The sequence below is a fragment of the Pantherophis guttatus genome, chromosome 4 (assembly GCF_059756535.1).
Source record: "Pantherophis guttatus breed Tessera chromosome 4, ASM5975653v1, whole genome shotgun sequence".
NCBI classification, from domain to species: Eukaryota; Metazoa; Chordata; class Lepidosauria; order Squamata; family Colubridae; genus Pantherophis; species Pantherophis guttatus.
In genome coordinates this window covers 110,706,342-110,729,257 of record NC_142066.1, presented here as the reverse complement: position 1 = coordinate 110,729,257, position 22,916 = coordinate 110,706,342, and the positions used below count along the sequence as shown (strand labels likewise).

General features: G+C 40.5%; 1 protein-coding gene and 1 pseudogene across 10 annotated transcripts in view; one reads left to right on the top strand and one right to left on the bottom strand.

Moving 5' to 3' along the window:
- The window catches only part of RARB (retinoic acid receptor beta), a 559,406-nt gene that overhangs the window by 79,076 nt on the left and 457,414 nt on the right, over nucleotides 1–22,916 (top strand). The gene's annotated exons all lie outside the window — the stretch shown is intronic.
- On the bottom strand, nucleotides 18,714–19,898 carry LOC148114299 (lamina-associated polypeptide 2-like; annotated as a pseudogene).

Here is a 22,916-nt window from a genome sequence, read left to right as displayed (position 1 = left end):
GCTCTGATAAGATACACTAGCGGGCCAGGTTTTCTTGTCCAGCGAATGGCAGGAGAGCATAAGGATGTTGATACAGCTAGTTTGGCAGGACCAGAGGGTGCAGGTGACCCAGTTATCCCAACTGTTAGGGAAAATGATCTTCTGCCTGGTGATCATACTGTGGGCAAGGTATCATGCAAGTCCACTACAGTGGTTCTCGCTCCCATTTCAAAGGGCGGGCACCAGTTCATCCAAGATGCGGGTGCGGGTGCCGCCACGGGTACTTCACTCCCTGGGTTGGTGGATTTCCGGGGCTCTCCAGAAAGGGTGCTATTTCAGGGAGCCTCACAGGGTGATAGTGACGTCGGATGCCAACCTTTTTGGCTGTGGCAGCCACTGTGGGTCTCAAGTTGCCCAGGGACGTTGGTCTCAGCAGGAACTTTCACAGCCAATCAACTGGCTGGAACTGTGTTTGCCCACTTGACTCTTCAGACCTTTCTACCACAGATGAGGAGGCAGCATGTGCTCCTCCTCACAGACAACACAGGCAAGGGGGGACTCGTTCACGGTCTCTGATGTTGGAGGTGGAGACCCTTTGCCATTGGGCAGAGACTCACCTTTTGTCCCTGACAGCGGACCACATCGCCGGGACGTCCAACGTCCAAGCTGACTGGCTGAGTCGAGCCACTATGGACCCTTCAGAGTGGAGGCTCCATCCCAGCCTGTTTGCGGACATAGTCGACTGGTTCAGTCGCATGGTGATGGACCTCTCCAACGAACACCCATCTTCCCCGCTTCCTGTCCTGTTTTCCTGCTCTGAGAGCAGAGAGGGTGGATGCTTTGAGGACCCCGTGGCCCAGGGGCCTCTTATATGCCTTCCCTCCCCTACTCCTAATCCCGGCTGTCATCAGAAAGGTGTTGTTGGAGGGGGCAGAGATTGTGTTGATGGCCCCGCACTGTCCCAGGAGGCCATGGTTCGCCGACCTGGTCGGCCTGTCTATCGCCAGGCCCTGGAGGATTCCCCCAGACAGAGTGTCCCTCAGCCAGGAGCCCATGCAGCATCCAGACCCGCAAAGACTGCAATTGGCCGTTTGGTGGTTGAGAGGGGGCTCTTGAGACGGGAGAACTTCTCTGCTAGAGTCATCCGGACGATGCAGGTGGCCAGCAGCCTTCAACCACGCGCATCTACAAGGCCACATGGAACAAGTTTGCCGGTTGGTGTGCCACGAGACACTTGGACCCTACTTCAGCATTTGTGGTGGAGGTGTTGGAGTTTTTACAAGGGGGCCTGGAATTGGAACTTTCCCCTAATACTTTAAGATGACAGGTAGCTGCACTGGGATCAGTATTGACCTTTGGGGACTGGGGATCCCTCGCTAACTGTCCGAGGGTGAGGGCATTTCTGCGTGGAGCATCTAATTTAAAACCCCCTACGCTTCATCCTTCTCCCACTTGGGACCTTTCTAAGGTTTTACAGGCATTGACCAAGGCACCTTTCAAACCATTGAGGGTGGCTAGTTTTCGTCTCCTGTCGTATAAGGTTGCTTAACTTGTGGCCGTCACATCTCCCCAATTTCGGAGTTGGCGGCATTATCGGTGAGGAAAGACTTGTGTATATTTCACTCTAACAGGTTGGTCCTGCAGCTGGACCCTACCTTTCTTCGAATGGTCAACTCCTTGTTTCACCGAGCAAGGAGTTGGTCCTGCCAGACTTCTGTCCAAAGCCTCGGCACGCCTTGGAGCAAACCTGGCATACATTGGATGTTAGGAGGGCCCTCCGTATTTATATCTCTCGGACCCCTTCTTTCCAGAAAACAGAATCCCTGTTTGTCTTCTTTCAGCCGTCAACTCTTGGCCACAGGGTGACCCCTTCCATGGTGGGGCGTTGGTTTCAGACTTGTATAGCACGTGCGTACAAGCTTCAAGCTCTCCCAGTGCCTCTGGGATAACTGCCCACTGTACCCGCAGTGCAGCCACAACAACGGCCTGGTCTACTCAGGCTTTCATAGAAGAGATCTGTAGGGCGGCCACATGGACTTCTCCCTCGCCTTTTATATGTCTCTACAAACTTGATTCCTTCCCTTCAGCGGAAGCGGCGTTTGGGAGAAGAGTGTTGCAGAAGGTCCACGAGGTTCCGGGGTCGTCAGCCCAGGACAGTTCCCGCCTGTAATGCTGGCCAGTCTTTGGTATATCCTAGCCTAGCACCTCCCATTTCTACACTATAGAGAAGGGACGTTGGCTTACCGTGATACGCTCCTTCTCGTAGTGTAAAATGGGAGTTGCCAGCCCCACCCTGTCCTTGTCTGTCTGGCCCGCCTCCTGTTGGGTGGGGAGTTGTATTTTTATCTTTCAGATGAAGCGAATCTTCCATTTGCTTCAGCTTCGTTGTCAAAACTGAAGGAACGTCACCAGGGAAGTGGACTTTCAGAAGTTTCAACTCAGTCCATAGAGATAGAGCAGAGAATAACCCAACCTGGCACCTCCCATTTTACACTACGAGAAGGAACATATCATGGTAAGCCAATGTCCCTTTCAGTTAAAACATTTTATTATAAAGCATTATTATATATAAATGCATACGTAATGGTAATGAAAGTGATTTGTTAATATAACTCTATTATAGGTACTATAAAGCATACTTTGTGTCATATATGCACCATAATATTATTGGAATCATAGGTGAAATATTACTAGCATAGTTAACTATTAGTCTAAATGTAGATATATTTATCAAATTTTTATTTTTTGAGAAAATAGAATAAACATATGCTGTGCAATAAAAGAATAATTTTTTATTCATCAGCATGTGTAAATTTATAGAAATTTTCAAAGACATCTGTCAGCATCTTACACTAAAATACATCTAAAAGTATGGCAATATTAAAAAAATAATAAATTACTAAAAGTGTTATTTTCTGAATAACCAATGACTATTGGAGATTATTGTTTAGGGTTAGAAAGAAGGTTGGTCTAGTGATTAAGGCACCATACTAGAAATTAGGAAACTTGCATTTTACATGTGTATCATGGTTTTGCATTTTGGGGAAGAAACAATTAGGTATTTTTCTAAATGTTTGATTCTGAAAGGATGTATTTTAAAAATGTTTTTTTTAAAAAAACATTTTAGCTCCCCCCCCCATCTTTAAGGGCACTGCTACAGCAGAAGGAAAGACACACAAACTGAACTTTTGTACTAAGATTTTAACATGATTTCCTCTATAATATTTCCAGATGTATAAATTTATTTATTCAATTTATACCATCCCACTCTACTTATATAGAACCAGTTTGATCGTTAAGGCATCAGATTAGAAACTGGGGTACCATACAGTTCTAGTCCCACTTTAGGCACGAAGTTGGTGTGTGATTTGGGACTAGGCACTTTCCCTTAGCTACAGGAAGGAGGCAGAAATCTTGCCAAGAAAATTGCAGGGATTTGTCCAGGTAGTCGGCAGGAGACAATACTGACTTGAAGGCAGAACTCCTTCAAAAACCAAATTATAGAAGAACTCATATGATTTATAAAATTCAAAATCCTGATCCAAGATGGTGCCGTTGAAGGCTGCCTCTGTGAAATGCTCTCTAATGGTTCCTTTATTTTTTATTATTCTCTGTGACTCACTACGGATTTCATATTCACGAGACCATCTGCTAAGAATTAAGCAACGTTTCTTTAAGGAGCTGCTTTCTGTGATCTCACACACACCCATCTTTACAAACGCAGAGGAGATTCTAACACAGGAAGAAGCAATTTCCCCAGAGCTATTGATTACCAAAAAAAACCAAATGGAAGAAACAGAGATGGAGAGGTAAAAGGGTGGGAATTTTAAACAGGTTAAGGAATAGGGAAAATAGAACTGCTCTGCCTTCAATCTCCCTGACAAATTTACATTCACTTGCTAACAAGATGGATGAAATACTCCTTTTAAACAGATGCAACTTTGATTTTCACAGCGCAGCTGCCCTATGCTTTATTGAAACCTGGTTACATGATGATATTGATGACAACAGCATGCAAATTCCTGGGTTTCAGATACATAGAGCAGACAGAATTGCAGAATCATCAAGTAAAAAGAAGGGAGGAGGCTTATGCTTATATATCAACAACAGCTGGATTTAGTACATAATATAATTTATAAATGCTGTGATGAAAACTTAGAGTCTTTACTTATCAACTGTAAACCATTTTACTGTCCACGCAAGTTCTCATTTCTACTAGTGTTTATGTCCCTCCACAAGCCTGTGTAAACAAGGCATTACGAGCACGCACTCCTGTTGTGAACTGGTAGTAAAGGTAGGTAGAACCCACCTCTGATACAGACGGGAGGTTGAACAACAAGCCTCGTGATGCGACCAGAAAAATCTGGAATTGAACACACTCAAAACCGTAGAAATGGCGGTGGACTTTAGGAGAAAAAACAATTACTACCAACCTGCCTTCCATTGAGAACCTATATACTGTACAAGTCAAAAAGAGGGCTGTGAAAATATTTACAGATCCCTTGCATCCTGGACATAAACTATTTCAACTCCTACCCTCAAAACGACACTATAGAGCACTGCACACCAGAACAACTAGACACAAGAACAGTTTTTTCCCGAACGCCATCACTCTGCTAAACAAATGATTCCCTCAACACTGTCAAACTAGTTACTAAGTCTGCATTACTATTAATCTTCTCATCATTCCTATCACCCATATCCTACCATTTATGACTGTATGACTGTAACCTTGTTGCTGGTATCCTTATGATTTATATTGACTGTTTCCTAATATGATTTGATTGCTTATTTGTTCCCTATGACTGTTATTAAGTATTGGACCTTATGATTGTTGACAAATGTATCTTTTCTTTTATGTATACTGAGAGCGTATGCACCAAGACAAATTCCTTGTGTGCCCAATCACACTTGGCCAATAAAGAATTCTATTCTATTCATTCTAAAAAACAAGAGTTCAAAATCAGAGAATGAAAATCAGTAAAACAGTAAGACCAACTAAATATTGTTCAAAAGGTTCTAATACTTTATCAGGGTTAGGTTTCACAAACAAGTTTTTCAGTGAAAAAAAAGAATGGCTTATATTTTGATTTTTATATGTAATCCCAAGTCATTTGCATTTTTCTGCAATGAAGAGAGGGGGAAATAAGATTGATTTGAAATATTAAATGTATATTTATTCATATGGGTTTTGGAAGCAGTGTATGAATTCCACAATTTCCCTTAATATATCAACTTGTAGCCGATAGCCTTGTTTCTCGTAATAGCTTTATTAAATCTGGGGGAAAGCAATAGCCAGGCTAATATCCTCTTCGTAATAGTGCGGATTTCCTTCTTTAATTGTTTGATGAAATTAGTGTCACTATAGAGCTATAGATCAATAAAGCTGGATAGTCAATCAGAGTGGAATTTGACAAGCCAGTTCTCCTTACAAAGCGAGCTTCTGATAAACGTTAAATGCTTAAGTAATGCTCAAAAATTCAGCCTAGCGATTAATAGCTATTATATTAAGCCTGGATAACTCTCTTTCTCCATCCCTCTCTCTCTCCCTCTTGCTCTTCTCCCCATCCCACTCCCTCCTTCCATCTATATATCCACATATGTGTAGTATTTATTTGCATTTCCTTCCCTTTGCATCTTCCTTTTTATCAAAATAAAATTAGTTTATATTAAATTAAGAAAGCATGATGCTTTTAACTGGGTTTGTTTTTTAGGGATAGCCATCTGGTAATTTAATTTTTTTTAATTAATTAATTTTAATTAAAAATTTTAAAATTTTAAAAAAGTCTTTGATATACTGCCCCAAATCTTTGAATTGGGATAATATGCAAAAATGGTTAAAGAAATAAATGATACGAGATCACACAAAAAATATTGCTTTTTATTGGATGTAAATAATCCCTAGAATTTGTAGAAAGTGAACAAACAATTACCAGTTGTGGGGTTCTTGCATCACACCTTCATTTGAAGAGGAGGATATAAGAAATAATAATGTAAAAATTTTACATCCCAATTTTTTTAGCAGAACTGAATCAAAGAATAAAAAGATTGATGAAGATAAGGTATTGTGTTAAATGTCCCTCATAATAGGCATTAAACTAATGGAAATACTAGAAAGATTTATTAAAATAATAGATATTATGTTGTATTGGTAATTTAAACGAATTGGTAATTCAAATGAATTACCAATACATAGTTGTATGATACTGTTTCTTTTGCACTAATCACTTGGAATAAAACCATTTAGAAAAAGTGTTTGATTTTGTAACAGTTTATCATAAATGTAGTTGTCTAACAGGTTTAGGTCAACCTGCACATGCATAGTATAGAAATCAACATTATCCAGTGGTTTGGAAAGTATGAATTTTCTTGGTTAGTATGCAGCATTTTTATTAAAGAATTTCTGTGGATAGACAGGTTGCTAATTCTGTTTTTGCTTAGCTTATGCTTAGTTTAGGGCACAGGGGATCTGATTAATGACCACGTTTAAAAAGAAAGAGAAAAAGGTGCACATGCATTTTAAATGAAAGAAAGATTAAAGTAATTTATTATGAATTATTCAAATATATATCAGCCCTATTATTCTTATAGAATGAAATATAATAAATTTGCCACATACAAATTTTCAACTATAGGAAATAACAAGTATGGGATATAACATCCGAAGAATGAATGAATTTTTCTGTCTCTTAATTGTAACATTTGCCTCACTGTCTTTATTAAATATTTAATAAATTATAAATAGTTTAAAATTTAAAGAAGAATCTATTTCAGAATCCAGTAAATGTATTATTTGTGAAAAGATATTAAAAGAGACTTCAGTGTATGTTGTCCCTATCCTATCCAGAGAACAACGATAATAAATTGAAATAAAACCCACTATTGATAAATGTTCCAATATGTCAAGGCAAGCCTCATCTATTCTGTGCACTTTGCTAAGGCAGCAATATTAGTAGCATTTGAATGTTTTTCTTATTAAGGAGAAAAATGGCCAGCAACTTCACTATTATCTGTGCCAAAGGCCATGTTAAGTACAAACTGTCTTCAGCACATTTGAATTTCTCTGTTCAGGAAAGAGACGCAGTGAAGAGGTGAAATTGTTCATTTTCCAAATTAGAATAAGCTATTGGAGTTTATAGGATGAAAGGGAGAAACTGATTACAACATAATGGAATGTACCATATTCATCTCTTTGAATTATGACCTCATTCAGCCTTTTCCATTTTACAATTGATTCTCCCACTCCGTTAATGAACTAGTGCTCTCTAGTTTTCATGGAAGTATGCACATAAAATATTAACAGTGGCAAGGAAAAACTTCTACCTAGAAGGTATGAAGAATCTATTTAATTCAGTAATGCTACACAGAGTGTTAGTGTGTCATAGTTTTTGAAATAATAAATAATAACATTGGGCATTCATTCTTCATAATATTGCAGGATCTGCTGAAGCTCTAATTTTTTGCACTAGCACTTCATGCATATTGTAAGCCATGATGCTCTGTATTTTTGCTCAAATTTAAAAAATAAACATTTAAAAAAATATAAATGGAATAAAAATTCAGCAGTGTACATTCTAGAGGAAAAATAATTTAGTAATGCCTTTTAAGAGATACTGAATTTAATTATTTCAATAAAATTATGCAAGTTAAAAGTATCAGACTTGCAAAGAAATTATTCTTGCTTCCATATTGAAGAAATGAATTTATTATCTTAATACTATCCCTTTGTGATAAAAAGTTCTATTATCTTACAATGGGGTATTCTTGTAGGATTCTTTTGAATTATTCAAAAGACAGTATATTACTTTATGCTATTGAGGTCCATCTACCAGTGATAACATTCTCCAAGAACTGAAGGTTACAATTTATTTACCTCATGATTATTTCATAAATGATGATTGAAGTGAATTTAACTAAAAAAAATGAGTTAATTTATAATTCAAAAATAAAAAATAAAATAGTAAGGTTTTCATTCCATACTTCACTCTGAATTCAAGACTGGAAAGGATCTAGATAATAAATTTTCTGTAGAAACCTTTGTAAATCAGTTTATAATTGTGTTTTAGCTTGTATACTATGTAGTTGGTCTTAAATGTCATTTATGAAAACAAATAATACAATGTTGTTTATGACTTTTGCTTATTTTAAGATAGCATTTTCCAACTCCAAAAATATTGATTGCTGAAGTAAGGGGTAATTACAGCCCAAATTCTGTCAGAATCTTATTAGGATGCCCTAATCTATGCTTTGAATAGTAATTATTAGGTTTAGAATTTAGAACTTAATTGGAAATAAATGTGAAACTTATAAGTCTGTCTTAGGGACATATGCAAATTATATAAATAAAATGAAATGTCCATTCTCTGAAATCTGTTCCATAAAATCAAGATTTCACTGCATCTTTCCTCTCTTCCTTCTTCTTATCTTACTTTCTATCCTGTCTCTTATGGACATGATAGAAAGTAAGATGAGAAGAAGGAAAAGAAAAGGAGAAATTCAGTGAAACCTTGATTTTTATGCAACAGATTTTGCCAATAAATTTCAATAATGAAGTAATCACCAACAAAGCAGAAGCATAGATAGGAATATGAGATGGGAAGGCTATGAAATTAAAAATAGGATAGAGGAGAATGTTGTAAAAAACAACTTCATTTTACTTTTTTTATAGCTGTAATATTTCCAATATTACAGTTTTTGCTGGAAAAATTGTTGGGAATAATAAAAAAAATTCTTTTTGAATTGTTATGATTCTTACTTATGGAAAACTATTTTGGTCTTTTGTTTTTAAGCTCTTTAAGCTCCAATTCTTAGCCAACCAAATTTGATCTTAAAAAAAGCTAAGCAGGGTCAGTCCTGTTGGGATAGGGGAAGTATAGAAAATGCTAGGGATATAGTTTAGAATGGAATGTCAAAAAGTTTCCGAATAATCCTGGAAGAAAGCAGTGGCAATGTTCATGCTTACTGTTGCTAACTTGACTCAACGCAAATTTTACTTTTAAATTAGAAAATATTTGGTATTCTCATCTCCGAGTACTGTGTTTCCCTGAAAATAAGACTCTGTCTTATATTTTTTGAACCCCAAATAAGCGCTTGGCCTTATTTTCGAAGACGTCTTATTATTTTGGAACCCGTGGAGCAAGACAGGGCTCCTCTTGCCATCTTACCTGATTTTCAGGTCTGTCTCCCTAATCCTAACCAAAGGAAATGGCGGGGACCGGCTGCACATGCGGTTAAATATTTTTGGGAAGGTCTTATTTTTTGGGGAGGGCTTAATTTGGGGGGGGTTATTTTAGCGCATTTGCTCAAAAGCCCGACTGGACTTATCATCTGGAGAGGGCTTATTTTTGGGGAAACAGAGTAATTTTCTGTGGCATTATTTAAGTGTAAACATATTTTAGTATAGTTATGTTTGTCTTATGTCTGGACATTTTTTGTGGATTTTCTTTAGTCTAGTGTGTTGGGTAAGAGAGTCCAGAGAAAGAATCTTTCATACTCCCACTTAAAACACAATGACAATAGCCAGTGCTTCTAAAATTTAGTTATATCTCAATTTTCTGTTTCTTACCACATGTTAAGAAGAACCCGGCTTTTTAAAAAATATAAACTTGTGGTTTAGATTTAATGCAAGTCCTAATTTAGACATAGAATATTCTTATTTTTAAAAATCAAATTTACAAGAAAACATTGTAAGGACTGTATATCATTTAAGGATTGGAGATTATTACCACGAAAATGATAGACTTTTTAGTTCTCTTTGATCTTTAGCGGAGGAAATCTCAATTTATTCTTGAGTTCTTAATGCCTCCTCTCCCACTGTTGTTTAACATATATAAGAAGCTATTGGGAGAGGTGTCCCATTGATTTATAGTGAGGTGTTAGCTTGCTGATGATGCCCATTTATATATTTCCATCTTTGGCTGAGCTGGAAACGCTATTGAAGCATTGATCCAATATTTGGAAGTTGTGAAAGAATTGGCATTGGGATATTTGAGGCATTTAAATTAATGTCCCAAAAGATGGATTTGCTATTCGTCCATAAAATCTTGGTCAATGGTACCAGGGAGATAGCTCTTTCTTTACATTCAAATCATTATTTCCTAATTTCTTTTCTAATCTGAATTGAGTCTCAGAGCTTGCAAGAATGGGCAAACATGCCAAATTTAATGTCAAATAGTTTAACATTTTTAAAACCTTCATTTTTTCACATTATTGGCCATTCTATAGAGGAGGAGTAGACAAAATTAGATTAGGAATACATCACTCTAAAATGATACTTTGCATAGGGTTAAAAGCTAAATGATCTATAAACTCCAAGCTATCCACCCTCTAATAATTAGCTATTTGGAATAAACTATGAAGTGTTTTTGTGCTGTATTACCCATAGGTGTGGTTTTTCTCGATGGTTGATAGATGCCAGTAATTTAATATATGCTGGAATGATAAACAATAGCAACTGATTTTTATAACTTGTCTTCCAGTTTACTAGGTGGAGCAGTCAATGACATGGAATAACAAGTTCCTTCAGAACTATTTTTTGAAAGCACATAAAGACTGCCCTGTGTGATTGTACTAGTCAATATTGTGATAGAATGGCAATTTTATTCTGTGATGTTGCCTGAGGCTACTCTATGCTGAAAGGTAATTCTGTGTAAGTTTTGTTTATTTATGCTAACATGTTTAGTTTCTTTCCACAAATGCAAGATTTCCATTTAATTAAACTTTTGCAGTAGGCACATGTAGCTCTTTTAGATTCATTTTTAATTTTACTGTACAGATTCTGCACAAATTTCCATAAGAAGTATAATTACTAAAACTAAGCAACTATGAAGAAAGAATGAACCAAAGATTGATTGGCATAATGTTACCCGTAATGATGCATTTTTGGTAGTCTCTCTATTAGGTTGATGTATCCCAAAGCTTCAAATAATATTATGGAGGTACAGAGAACTGTACCTTACATAACGAATTATCAGCTTTGGATGTTTAATCCTGATGGGCCCTTTAATGTCATTTTTATTAAACTTCCATAATTTCTGTAATGATGAATCAAACCTTTAATTTTTTTTCTTATTTATTAAATTTATGCAGCTGGTCAGCTCACAAATTGACAGTTCAGTCATTTGGATCAAGAAACATTTTGGATACACAGCAATTGGGCTAGAGGCCTTTATCATAAACCATTGAAGTTATCTGCCTGTATATTAGACTACAAATATAGTCCAATATATACTGTTCATCTCCAGCCAGCATGGCAAAGTTAATGGTACTATATCTACATAGAAGGAAAGAAGCAATGGGTTAACACAAGGTTCCGTTTTAAGCCCAGTACTCTTCAATACCTTCATAAATTACTTAGATGAGGGAATAGAAGAGGAGCTCATCAAATGTGCAGACGACATGACAGAAATAGCCAACATCCCAGAAGACAAGCTGAGGATCCAAAAAGATATTAACAGACTTGAACAATGGGCTCTGTCCAACAGCATGAAATTTGATGTGGAGAAAAGCAAGGTTTTACACCTAGTCAGGAAAAACCAAAGGTGCAAGTATAGATTAGGCAAACCTGGCTCCAAAACAATAACTGTGAAAGTATCTTAGAGTCCTATCACTTAAACATGAACCAGCAGTGTGCAACAGCAGCCAAAAACGCTAATACAATCCTTGATTGTATAAACGGTGATAGAATCAAAATCACATGAAGTATTAGTTGTTGTTGTTAGTTGCAAAGTCGTGTCCAACCCATCGCGACCTCATGAACAATGTTCTGCCAGGCTTTCCTGTCTTCTACCATCCTCTGGAGTCCAGTTAAGCTCCCGCCGACTGCTTCAGTAACTCCATCCAGCCACCTCGTTCTCTGTGGTCCCCTTCTTTTGCCCTCAATCTTTCCCAGCATTAGGAAATGAGTGAGCCAGCCTTCTCATTAGGTGGCCAAAGTATTTGAGTTTCATCTTCAGGATCTGGCCTTATAAAGAGCAGTCTTTAGAGTATTAGTATTAGTAGAAGAGAAGTATTAGCACTGCTTTATAAAACCTTAGTAAGACCACATCTGGAATATTGCATCCAATTTTGGTCACAACTTTACAAAAAAGATGTTGACACTTTAGAAAAAGTGCAAAAAAGAGCAACTAAGATGATTAAGAATCTGGAGACAAAAACAAATGAAGAATGGTTGGAATTGGGTATAGCCTGTCTAGAGAAGAGAAGAACTAGGAGTGACATGATAGCCAGTATTCTAGTATTTGATAGGTTGCCACCAAGAAGAGGCGCGTCAATTTATTTTCCAAAGCACCAGAAGGCAAGAGAAGAAACAATGGATGAAATTAATGAAGGATAGAAGCAACCTGGAATTAAGGAAAAACTTCCTAACAGGACAGTTAACCAGTGGAACAGCTTGCCTTCAGAAATTGTAGGTACTTCATCACTGGAAGTTTTCAAGAAAAAGACTGGATAGTCACTTGGCTGAAATGGTATAGAGTCCAACCTGCTGCTCAGGCAGGAAACCCTATACCTGTGATGGCGAACCTATGGCACGCGTTGCCACAGGTGGCACGCCTAGCCATATCAGTGGGCATGCCAGCCCAGCTCTGGCGCGCATGCGCGCACCGGCCAGCTGATTTTCAGACTTTCTGGGCCCACCAGGAGTAGGGAAACAGGCTGTTTCCTGCCTCCGGAGGGGCTGGGGGTCGGTGGGGAAAGCCCATTTTTCTTTCTTACCTGGCTCCAGATCCTCTCTATGCATCTGCAGAGGGCGAAAAAAGCCTTTCCCATTCCCTCGGAGGCCCTCCAAAGGCCTGAAAAGGCCCATTTCCCAACTCGCGGTGGGACAGGAACTGACTTTTTTGCTGTTTTGAGCCTTCAAGTCTAGAGAGGCTCTGGAGGCTGGGGACAGTAAAAAACATCACTTCCTGTCCCACCGGGAGTTGGGAAATGGGCCGTTTCAGGCCTCTGACGGAGTGGGAAAGGCTCTTTTCACCCTTCCCAGATGCATAGAGAGGATCTGGAGCCAGGTAAGAAAGAAAAGCGGGCCTACTTGGCCATCACGTGCCAGGAGGGGGGAGGCGGGGTTGTACATGCATGCACAGGGCAGGGTGCATAGAATTATGGGTGTGGGCACCTGCATGCGCAAACCTTCCCCACTCCACCCCTCTCCTGGCACATGATGGCAAAAAGGTTAGCCATCCCTGCTCTATACCATTTCAGACAAATGGTTGTCCAATCTCTTCTTAAAAACTTCCAGTGTTGGATTATTCACAACTTCTGGAGGCAAGTTGTTCCATTGATCAATTGTTGTAACTGTCAGAATATTTCTTCTTAGTTATAGGTTGCTTCTCTCTTGATTAGTTTCCATCCATTGCTTCTTGTCTTGCCCTCAGTTGCTTTGGAAAATAGCATGACTTTCTCTTCTTTGTGGCAACTCCTGAAATATTGAAACACTGCTGTCATGTCACTCCTAGTCCTTCTTTTCATTAAACTAGACATACCGAATTCCAGCAATCGTTCTTTATATGTTTTAGTCTCCAGTCCCCTAATCATCTTTGCTGCTCTTCTCTGAACTCTTTGGTTGCAAATGTTTCATCATCAGTCAAGGAGACATCGTCAACTCAGAACGCACTGACAATGTCTTCTCAAATGGTAATGAAACATTTGCAACCAAATTGCCAAGGTTGGAGCTCAAATCAACAGCCTAACTACCAACCCGAGCTTCTAATATTCAAACACATTTCAACCATAATAAAATATTGCTTTGTCAAAATAGGGAAGAAGAGGTCTTATTTAGCACATATATACAGTTGGTAATTGAGCTTTTCTACTTATTCTCCCAACTCTGAATCTTCGGAAGAGGATTAGGTTATCTGCTGAATAAAGTAGTATTGTAGAATGAAAGAAAAGGAGGTGTTTCTGAAAATTGTGTGGAGCCACCTGTTGATAAGTGAGAGTACCACTTGTGGAAAATATGGAGGGAGGGAGGGAGGGAAGGGAGGAAGGAAGGAAGGAAGGAAGGAAAAGAACAAAAAGAAAAGAAAAGATTGATAGGCTCCATTCACTATAGTTGGTCATAAAAATGCAAGTCTGGCCAAATGCTTAGAATGCTGTTAATGAAACAATTTGAACTGCTGAAATCCAGACATGTAATTTCCACCTTGGGAACAAGACATGAGGGACTGATCAAACTTGATGAATGGGATGCTTTTAATAACATTCCTCTATTGCTTTTGGTCAGCCGCCTTTTCGTTGCTTGTAATCAGCTACCTTTGTCTTACTGTATTTTATTATATTTTTGTTACTGTGCATCCTAAAACCTATAAAAAAAGAACTGTTTTTATATGCTTAGAAGTAGTTCGTATTGCTTATAAAATTAATCTTATCTGCTGAAAATAAATTATAATATAAAGTAATTATGGAGTCACAAATGTAGAAATAATGCAAAGAGGCTTTAGGAAAGATCTTAAATTCTTTAAATTTAAATTCATTAAATTAGTATTACTCTCAAATACATAATAGAATAGAATAGAATAGAATAGAATAGAATAGAATAGAATTTTTTATTGGCCAACTGTGATTGGACACACAAGGAATTTGTCTTGGTGTATATGCTCTCAGTATACATAAAAGAAAAGATACATTCATCAAGAATCATAAGGTACAACACTTAATGGACACTGAGCTTGTAGATCAGAAAGGTTGGCAGTTCGGCAGTTCGAATCCCTAGTACAGGTCTCCTGCGTGAGCAGGGGGTTAGACTAGATGACCTCCAAGGTCCCTTCCAACTCTGTCATTGTTATTAATGATAGTCATAGGGTACAAATAAGCAATCAGGAAACCATATCAATATAAATTGTAAGGATACAAGCAACAAAAACATACCTGGTCCAGATTAATTGGGGCGGGGGGACTGAACCAATTACCTGGAAATTTGTAAGATAAAAAGCCCGTCTTGCTAATATGTTGCTTGCAATCTAATATGGTGGCAATGAGTAGATTGTCAAAATGACAGCCACAACTCTTTTTATGTGCATTGACATTTTGAGTCCTGTACTGAAAATCTTGCTTGTAGGTTTCTCTCAATCCCCTTAGTGGCCACTGGGAGAATAGAATGCTGGAATACATGCTTACTACCTCCATTAATTTCAACCTACTGATTACATGGTTTCATTGATTTTAAAATGCCTCATTTCCATATTTAATTAATTTAAAATACTCGGTTTGGGCATGCCAAAATTCTTTGAAGCAAAAAAACATGATCAATCTTCACATTAAAAATGAGAAGTAAGAACATGAGCAAGAAGCTGCTTCAATGTCTATTTTTGCCATCTTCTATGTACAGCTTAAGATAGTTTGTTTCACAAAACTAAGTTTTTTCCTTCCTGTACAAAAATTCATTTCTGCTATTGAGCCTGTGTGTGTGTGCACATGCATGCAAACATATGTATGTACATACATGCCTTTGAGTCAGCTTTGACTTCAGACAACTGCTGGACTATCCCTGCAATTATCTTGGCAATATTTCAGAAGTGGTTTGCCATTGCCTAGGGTTGAGAGGAAGTGATTGGCCCAGGATTACCCAGCTGGTTTCATGCCTAAGATGGAACTAGAATTCAGATTCTCCCTGGTTCTAGCTTGGTGTCTTAATCACCACATCAAACTGACTCTCATTTTGAGAGTTTTTACCTATTTATAAAATTGTTTATAAGGGAAAGACCACTACCACCAAACGCAAGATCTGAACTATTGGTGTAGTACTGGCACAAATACTTAAAATACTATGATGATGCACTGCATAACTGTATTTTCTGATATTATTTATTATTGTTGTTAAATTTATTGGCCATCTCTAATGGTGATACTACTGTAGGCGGCTTACAATAATAAAAACGAAGAAATGGAAAGAGTGTAACCAGACCAGAAGCTAATAAAACAATAAAATAAACAATGAAAAAGAACACAATAAGAAATGTAACTACCATATTTTTCCGAGTATAAGATGCACCGGAGTATAAGACGCACCTTAGTTTTTGGGGAGGAAAATAAGAAAAAAACTGATTGGTGGGTGGATCGGCCTCCCGAAATTGTTGGTTGTGACCTCTGTGCCTTGCTTTTTTTTCGCCCGAAGCCACCTGCCTACTGTAAATGCTGTAACTTTCCTCACCATCGTAGCCAGTTGGAATGGTAGAAAAAGCGCCTCTGACTTCCTGAAGGTCTGTGTCCATTTTAAATATATACGTTAGGTCCTCCTCACATCTAGCCTGTGCCATTCCCTTTCTCTGAAATGAGATGGATTGGGACAAAAATCTGGCAATATTAATTCCTGTGCTCTGTGAAATAAGAGAGTTGATTTTGGGCATAAAAGCAAGGTCCAGTCTCAAGACTACTCTTATCAGTGTGGAAGATGCATAAATCCTCCCTTACAGAAAGACCAACTCTGATATCCTCCTAGCCGATGTTACGGCCACTTAAAACACCACCTTGTAAGTGAGAAACTTAAGGTGGGTTAATTCTTAGGAGTTCGAAGGATGCCCTGATGAGGGCCTGCAGCACCTTGGTGAGATCCCAGGTGGGATATCTATGAACCACCAGTGGTCTTAAATTGGTGGCTCCTTTAAGGAATCTCCACACCTCTGGATGGTGCACTATGGATTCTAGAGTCCCACAGGATAAAATCAGTGCCAAGGCCGCTACCTGCCTCTGAAGAGTAGTGGGAGCTAATCTGTTGTCCAGGCTGTTGAAGGAAGTCAAGCAATTGAGGAACTGATACTGTGGTGGGCTCCAAGTTACACCACCTATAAAAAATCCCCCACATAGCATTGTAGATCCACGTAGTGGATAGTTGTCTGGCAGCCTGAATGGTCTGTATGATGCCAGAGGGGAAATTTCGCTCTGTCAGAAGTCTCCACTCAAGCGCCATGCGGTCAAGTGGAGCCACTGTGAGTCTGGATGACAAATGGGCCCCTGGCTGAGGGAGACTCTGTCCGGAAGAATCCTCCACGGTCTGGCAATTGACAGGTTGACCAGATCCACGAACCATGGAAGTCTGAGCCAGTGTGGTGCTATCAGTATCACCGCTGCCCTCTTTGTTAACATCCTCCTGATCACCCGAGGAATCAAGGCCAAGGGAGGGAAGGCATAAAGAAGCCCTCAAGGCCACAGTCAATGAAGGGCATCGACACTCTCCACCCCCTGCACTGGAAACTGAGAAGAAGCAGGGTAGTGGGCTGTTAATCTGGGAAGCAAAAAGATCTAATATTGGAGAGCCAAACCGATCTGATAGTTCCTGGAATAAGTCTGGGAGCCAATAGTGGCCCTGCTCAGCCAATCTGCCTGCACATTCTTCGCCCCTGAGATGTGCTCGGCTTTAATGGAAAGCACATTCTTCTCTGCCTGGTGGTAAAGACACTCTGCCTCCTTCATGAGCACCTTAGAATGTGTGCCCCTTGACTGTTGATGTGCGCTTTAGCCACTACATTGTTGGTGAGGAGAAGGATATGCCGGCCGGCAATCTGTTCCTTGAATTCTTTCAGGGCTAGGTGAACTGCCTTCAGCTCCAGCCAATTGATCTTTTGGCATAAGTCCTTCTGTGACCATCTCCCTTGAGCCACCAGGTTTTGGAAATGGGCTCCCAGCCCCCCAGACTGACATCTGTAGTGATGGTCATATTCTCTGACATCCACCAGAGGAGAGACCTCAGAACCCCCCTTGGGATCCTAACTTTCATAGGTGATGTGGCTCTGCTCCTTCTCTGGAAAGGAAGCAGAAACCACTGTAGTGGCCTGGCATGGAACCTAGCCTAAGGGACTATCCCTATACAAGATACCATCTTGCCAAATAGGGTGGACAGAAAGACAATGGAAGCTCTCTTTTTCCAATCTGACCTGTCTAGTCATTGTCTGATGCTCTCCAAATGATCTGGTGATAGAAAAAATTGTCTTGTTAAGGTATCTATTATCGCCCCAACATGTAATAAGTGAGTAGCTGGACTGAGGTGGCTCTTCCCCACACTAATGGAGAAGCCATGTCTCTGCAAGAGCTGAACCACAGCTCTTCCTCTACTCATCAATGAGAGACTGACTGAATTAATATGTCATCAAGATAACATTTTTATTCGAATTGGTAATGTTCCAAGAAAGACTCCTAGTGCTGTCAAGAGTTTGGTAAACACTCTGGGTGCAGATGCCAGTCCAAATGGTAAAGCCCTGTACTGCAGGTGTCTGCTGTTGTAATAGAATCTCAGGTACTTCCTGTCTAGAGGAGCAATTGGGACATGAAGATATGCCTCTGTGAGGTCTATGGAGGTCAAGATATCTCCTTCCCTGACATTCTCCAAAATCAATTGTAGAGAATGCATTTTGAACCTCCTATACTGTAAGTATTTGTTGAGTCCTTTGAGATTGAGAACCCCCGCCCCGAGGCTTTCTGAATCACAGACAGCATGGAATAATAACTCTGTCCCTCCTGATCTACTGCGATCATTTCCACCGCCTGAATATTCAGTAGATGCTGGATGGTGGTCTCCATGCTCTTTCGTTTGTCCACATCTCTGGAGACAGGAAATGGATGAAAACCACGGATTGAAATTCAAGGGTCAGACCTGATCTTATGGTCTCCCTTACCCAAGCGTCTGTAATTGTTTCCTCCCATTGGTGAGCAAAAAACCCTAACCGGCCACCAATGGGAGCCGTGGCCCTGGAATCATCGAGAGCGACGAAAGGGGTGGTTCCCCCCCAAAAGGGTTGTCTATTCTAGGGCTGCATCTTGGTCTTATCCACAAATCCTTGCCCTGACTGGGTGTATTGTCTGGGTGCATAACCCCTCTGTCGCTGATATCCTGTATACGGACAAAAATAAGGCTTACGGAAGGGCAGAGATTGTCGGCAATCAAACCTCCTTGAGATTGATGGCAATACTCTCCTTGTCCCTAGATTCCACCAACACTGGATCCAGAGACGCACCGAATAGCTTGCCCCCTTTAAAGGGCATTGAAGCCAACTTCCACCTCCTCTTAGTGTCTGCCTGCTAGTGTTTGAGCCATAGGAGATACCTTGCCATGATAGACAAAGCAATGGCCCTAGCCCCAGATTTGGCCAAATTCAACGTGGCATCCGCCATGAATTCCGCTGCAGCTACAACCTTGTTGAAATCCTGGTGAGTCCGTAAATCACTGGATAGTACTCTTTCCTGCATCTGCTTTAACCAAAGCAATGACGCTCTGGTGAAAAAAGAAGTTGCCATGGCCGTCTTGACCGCCCAGGCAGCCACTTGGTGGGCCTTATGAAGCGTAAGCTCCACCTTCTTTTCGTCTGGTTTAAGAACATCCTCAGCATCAGATAGAGTAGCTGAGGGAGATGCCAATGCCATCACCAGCTTATCCACTTCCGAAATCTGTAGAAGGTTAGTAAGATCTGGAGTGAACTTGTAGAATTTTTTGTCAAAGGATGTGGGATTGGGATAAACCCCAGGAGAAATCCACTGCCTCTGAATTCCGTCCATAAATAACTTTGATGCTGGAATGGCCTCTGTTTCAGTCATGGGCGCTGAAAAATGAAGATCAGTGGGATCCAAAGTCTCTTGCGAAGCCTCAGCTGGTCCATCCCCAGCCGGGTCAAATTTTTAGCTTTAAACAGAAGCGCCTTAAATAAATGAGGCCGGAACAAACCTTTGAAGATAGGTTGCTCAGGAGTCATACCTTCATCCTCAGATAACTCCTGCTCAATCAGGAGCTCCTCAGAAACAGAATCTTCACTTCTCGAGGAAGAATCCAGCGAACAGGAAGCCTGATAACTCGGAAACTCCCTGGTGTGCTGAGGAGATCTCTCCTGCACCTGCATCACTGGTTCAACTCCTGCTGTCTGGTGAAAATACTGTCTGCCAGCTTCAAAACCTCTCTGAACTGCCTCAGAAATTCATTGTTGAACTAAAGGAGGCATTACCGAATCACCCTCCCACAGTGGGCGGAGCCCTGATGCCATGGGAGTAAAGGTGGCCTTGGATGGATTCCTTCTCTGATTCGCCACTCCCCTATCCTGTGGTAAAGGGAAGAGACCTTGTGGAGGCCAAGAGCCACTTGTAGTTGGCTCAGTATCTGAGATAGAGACTGAACCTGGCCCTTCCTGCATAATCAAGCCTCCTGTAGTGCTGAGATTATCAGACTCCGATATCTGGATGAGAGCAGGGCCTGCCATAACATCCTCTTCTACAAGGAGGCTAAGGTGCTTCCTTTTCTCTGCAGCCTTTGCCCCTTTTTCCACCTGCTTCTCCAAGGCCCTTTGAAGCCTCTGCTCCGCCTTCTCTTGGGCCTTAGAAGCCTTCTTACTGGACACAGCCTAGGACAGTGTTCGCTAACCTTTTCCGGACCTAGTGCCCAAAGCATGCATGTGCAAATGTGTGCCGCGTGCTCAAACCCTCCAAATACAATGTGCGCATGGCCCCATGCATGCACTCCGCCCCTGTACATGGGCATGTGGGTCCAATGCATGTACACATGGGGCCCGTGCATGCACGCCTTGCTCTCCCGCAAGCACCTCACCCCCCCGTGCATGCGTGGCAGAGACCCAAAGACCAGCTGGCCGGCGGGAGGCATATGCACATGCACAACAGAGCTGACCTGAGGCAATGCTCGCATGCCATCAGAGAGGGCGCTGCGTGCTACCTCTGACATGTGTGCCATAGGTTTGCCATCACGGGCCTAGGACTTAGATGTGGCTTTTGCACTCCCCTGGCCCCACTGTTGGATTTAGCGGAGCCATACTTGGAACTATGTTTGGAAGCTCCACTTCCCTGAGCTCTATTAACCATCTCTGTGTAAACACATGAAAACAATTAAAAAGCTGCAGACACTGTATTACTAGCCTGCTCCCCCCCCCCCCATTTTTTTAAATTTCCTGCCAGCAAAAGCCCCAAAAGAAAAATGTCTCCACAGGCCTCAGTGATTTTACCACTCCAGATCACAGTCACTCTCAGCAAGTCCCAGAAAGCTTCAATACTTTGGAGGTCCTAGTCTACCTCCCAACTGAGTAGGCAGCCAAAAACCTCATCTGATTTTCTTGCAAACACAGTAGAACTCGGTGTACCTTCCTATCGGGCAGGCAGCCAAGGAGCCTCAGAAGTTCTATGTGTAGAGAAGGCTGGAGAACCTGGTCTATCTCCCAATCGGGCAGGCAGCCTAAGAACCTTTATGTGTTCTAGGGCCGGCAATAACTTCAAACTGCCTCCTTCCTGGGCAGGGAGCAGGGAGAGAGCCCCCCTCCTGAGTGCCACCAGCTGGTAGCATATTCTAATGGGCTTTCGGAGTAGCATGCTCTGTTTTACTGCACCCACGCTACTTCACTATCAAAATGGTGCCTGGTCTCTTCGCCGTTCTGTGCCAATCAATAAACATGCCACTGAAGCCACCAGGAGTCCCAAAAGCACACCAGAGCCAACCTTTCCTTCCAGTGATGCCGTTCAATCCTCCTTTGGTGTGGGGTAGCGGGCTTGAGCCAGTGGCTCAGTCTATAGAGCTACAGGACTAGAGTGATACCCATGCCTGAAGTCTCGAGGCACCGTACAGGAAAATCTAGTGTTTCAGCAGAATAAATGTTGTTTGGATTTGGCTTTCTCTAAATTTATTACAAAACAAATTTGTTTTGTAAAAATCCTTAACCAGTAGAGGGCTTCTCTCCCTGGAAAAGATAATTTCTGATGGAGAGATTCTCTGAAAAAGATAGAGCAAGCATTTATTTATTTATTTATTTTTATATTTGACCGCTCCTTTCTTTCTAAGTTTGCTTTCTAAAGGCTCTTTTAATATTGGTTAGGCTTTTCTCAGGGCTGTACTGGAGGTAAACTTTTAGTCTGGAATCCTAAGGTGTAAGAAGCTATGCAAAGTATGGCTGCACCTTCTGATCGATTAGCTGTCACCCTGCTAATCATGGCCCTTGAATTTGGAAGCTCCTTTGCTAGCACTACTCTTAATAAAATGTTGGTTGCTCTTTCTCAGGAAGCACATTTCTAATAATAGGAAACTTTTTATAACTACCATTGGTTAGATTGATCAGTGTTTTAATCCATCTTGCACATTAGAATCATCTGGGTTTTCCAACAGGTTTTGGTAAAAAAGTACATTCTGTATAGAAGAATAGGATAGCAGCTGAATCTTCTTTTACTAGTGTTGGACAAAGTAGTCGCAAAATGGGAGTCTGGATATCCTTCATAATAGAGTTGCTCCTAGGATATGTATACAGCAGTTACATAAATCTGGTATATTCTCTATTTAAATCTTAATACAGCAGTCCAGTGTATAATTATAATAAACTGTTTTTCAGGGATCCTTGATAGTATGAGAAATGCATCAGAAATATTACTTTATGATACAAGCTTTGTCAGTTTCAAAAACAAGCAGTTTGTCCTGCCACTCTACTGATGAATAAAAGTACTGAACTGTTGGTGCCATGCCTCTGTGTTCCCACAATGCCATGAATTTGGCTATTTTTGGTATATGGACCTGATTAACTTCTTGTTCTGCCATTTCTCTTTAGAAAATGCTGTGAGAAGAATTTTGGAATATTTTCTGAGTTACTGAGTGGCTGACTTTCACCAGTGAAAACATTTTACTTTATTTCTTCATTTTTTTCAAATTCTCTCTCTTGAAGCCTGAATACCATAAAATTTTGTTATCAGGTGCTTTCCATTTCTGAGGGGTTCCTTTGTTATTCCTTTGTTGAGATATAATATATTTTGTTGTTCAATCACTAAGTCATGTCCGACTCTCTGTGACACTATTAACCACAGCACAACAGGCCACCCACTCCTCTAATGTCTCTGGAACCTGTCCCAATTCATGCTTATTGCATTGATAACATTCACTAACCATCTCATCCTTTGCCATCCCCTTCTCCTTTTGCCTTCAGTCTTCCAACATTAGGGTCTTTTCTTCTCATTAGGTGGCAAAAGCATTTAAGCTTCAG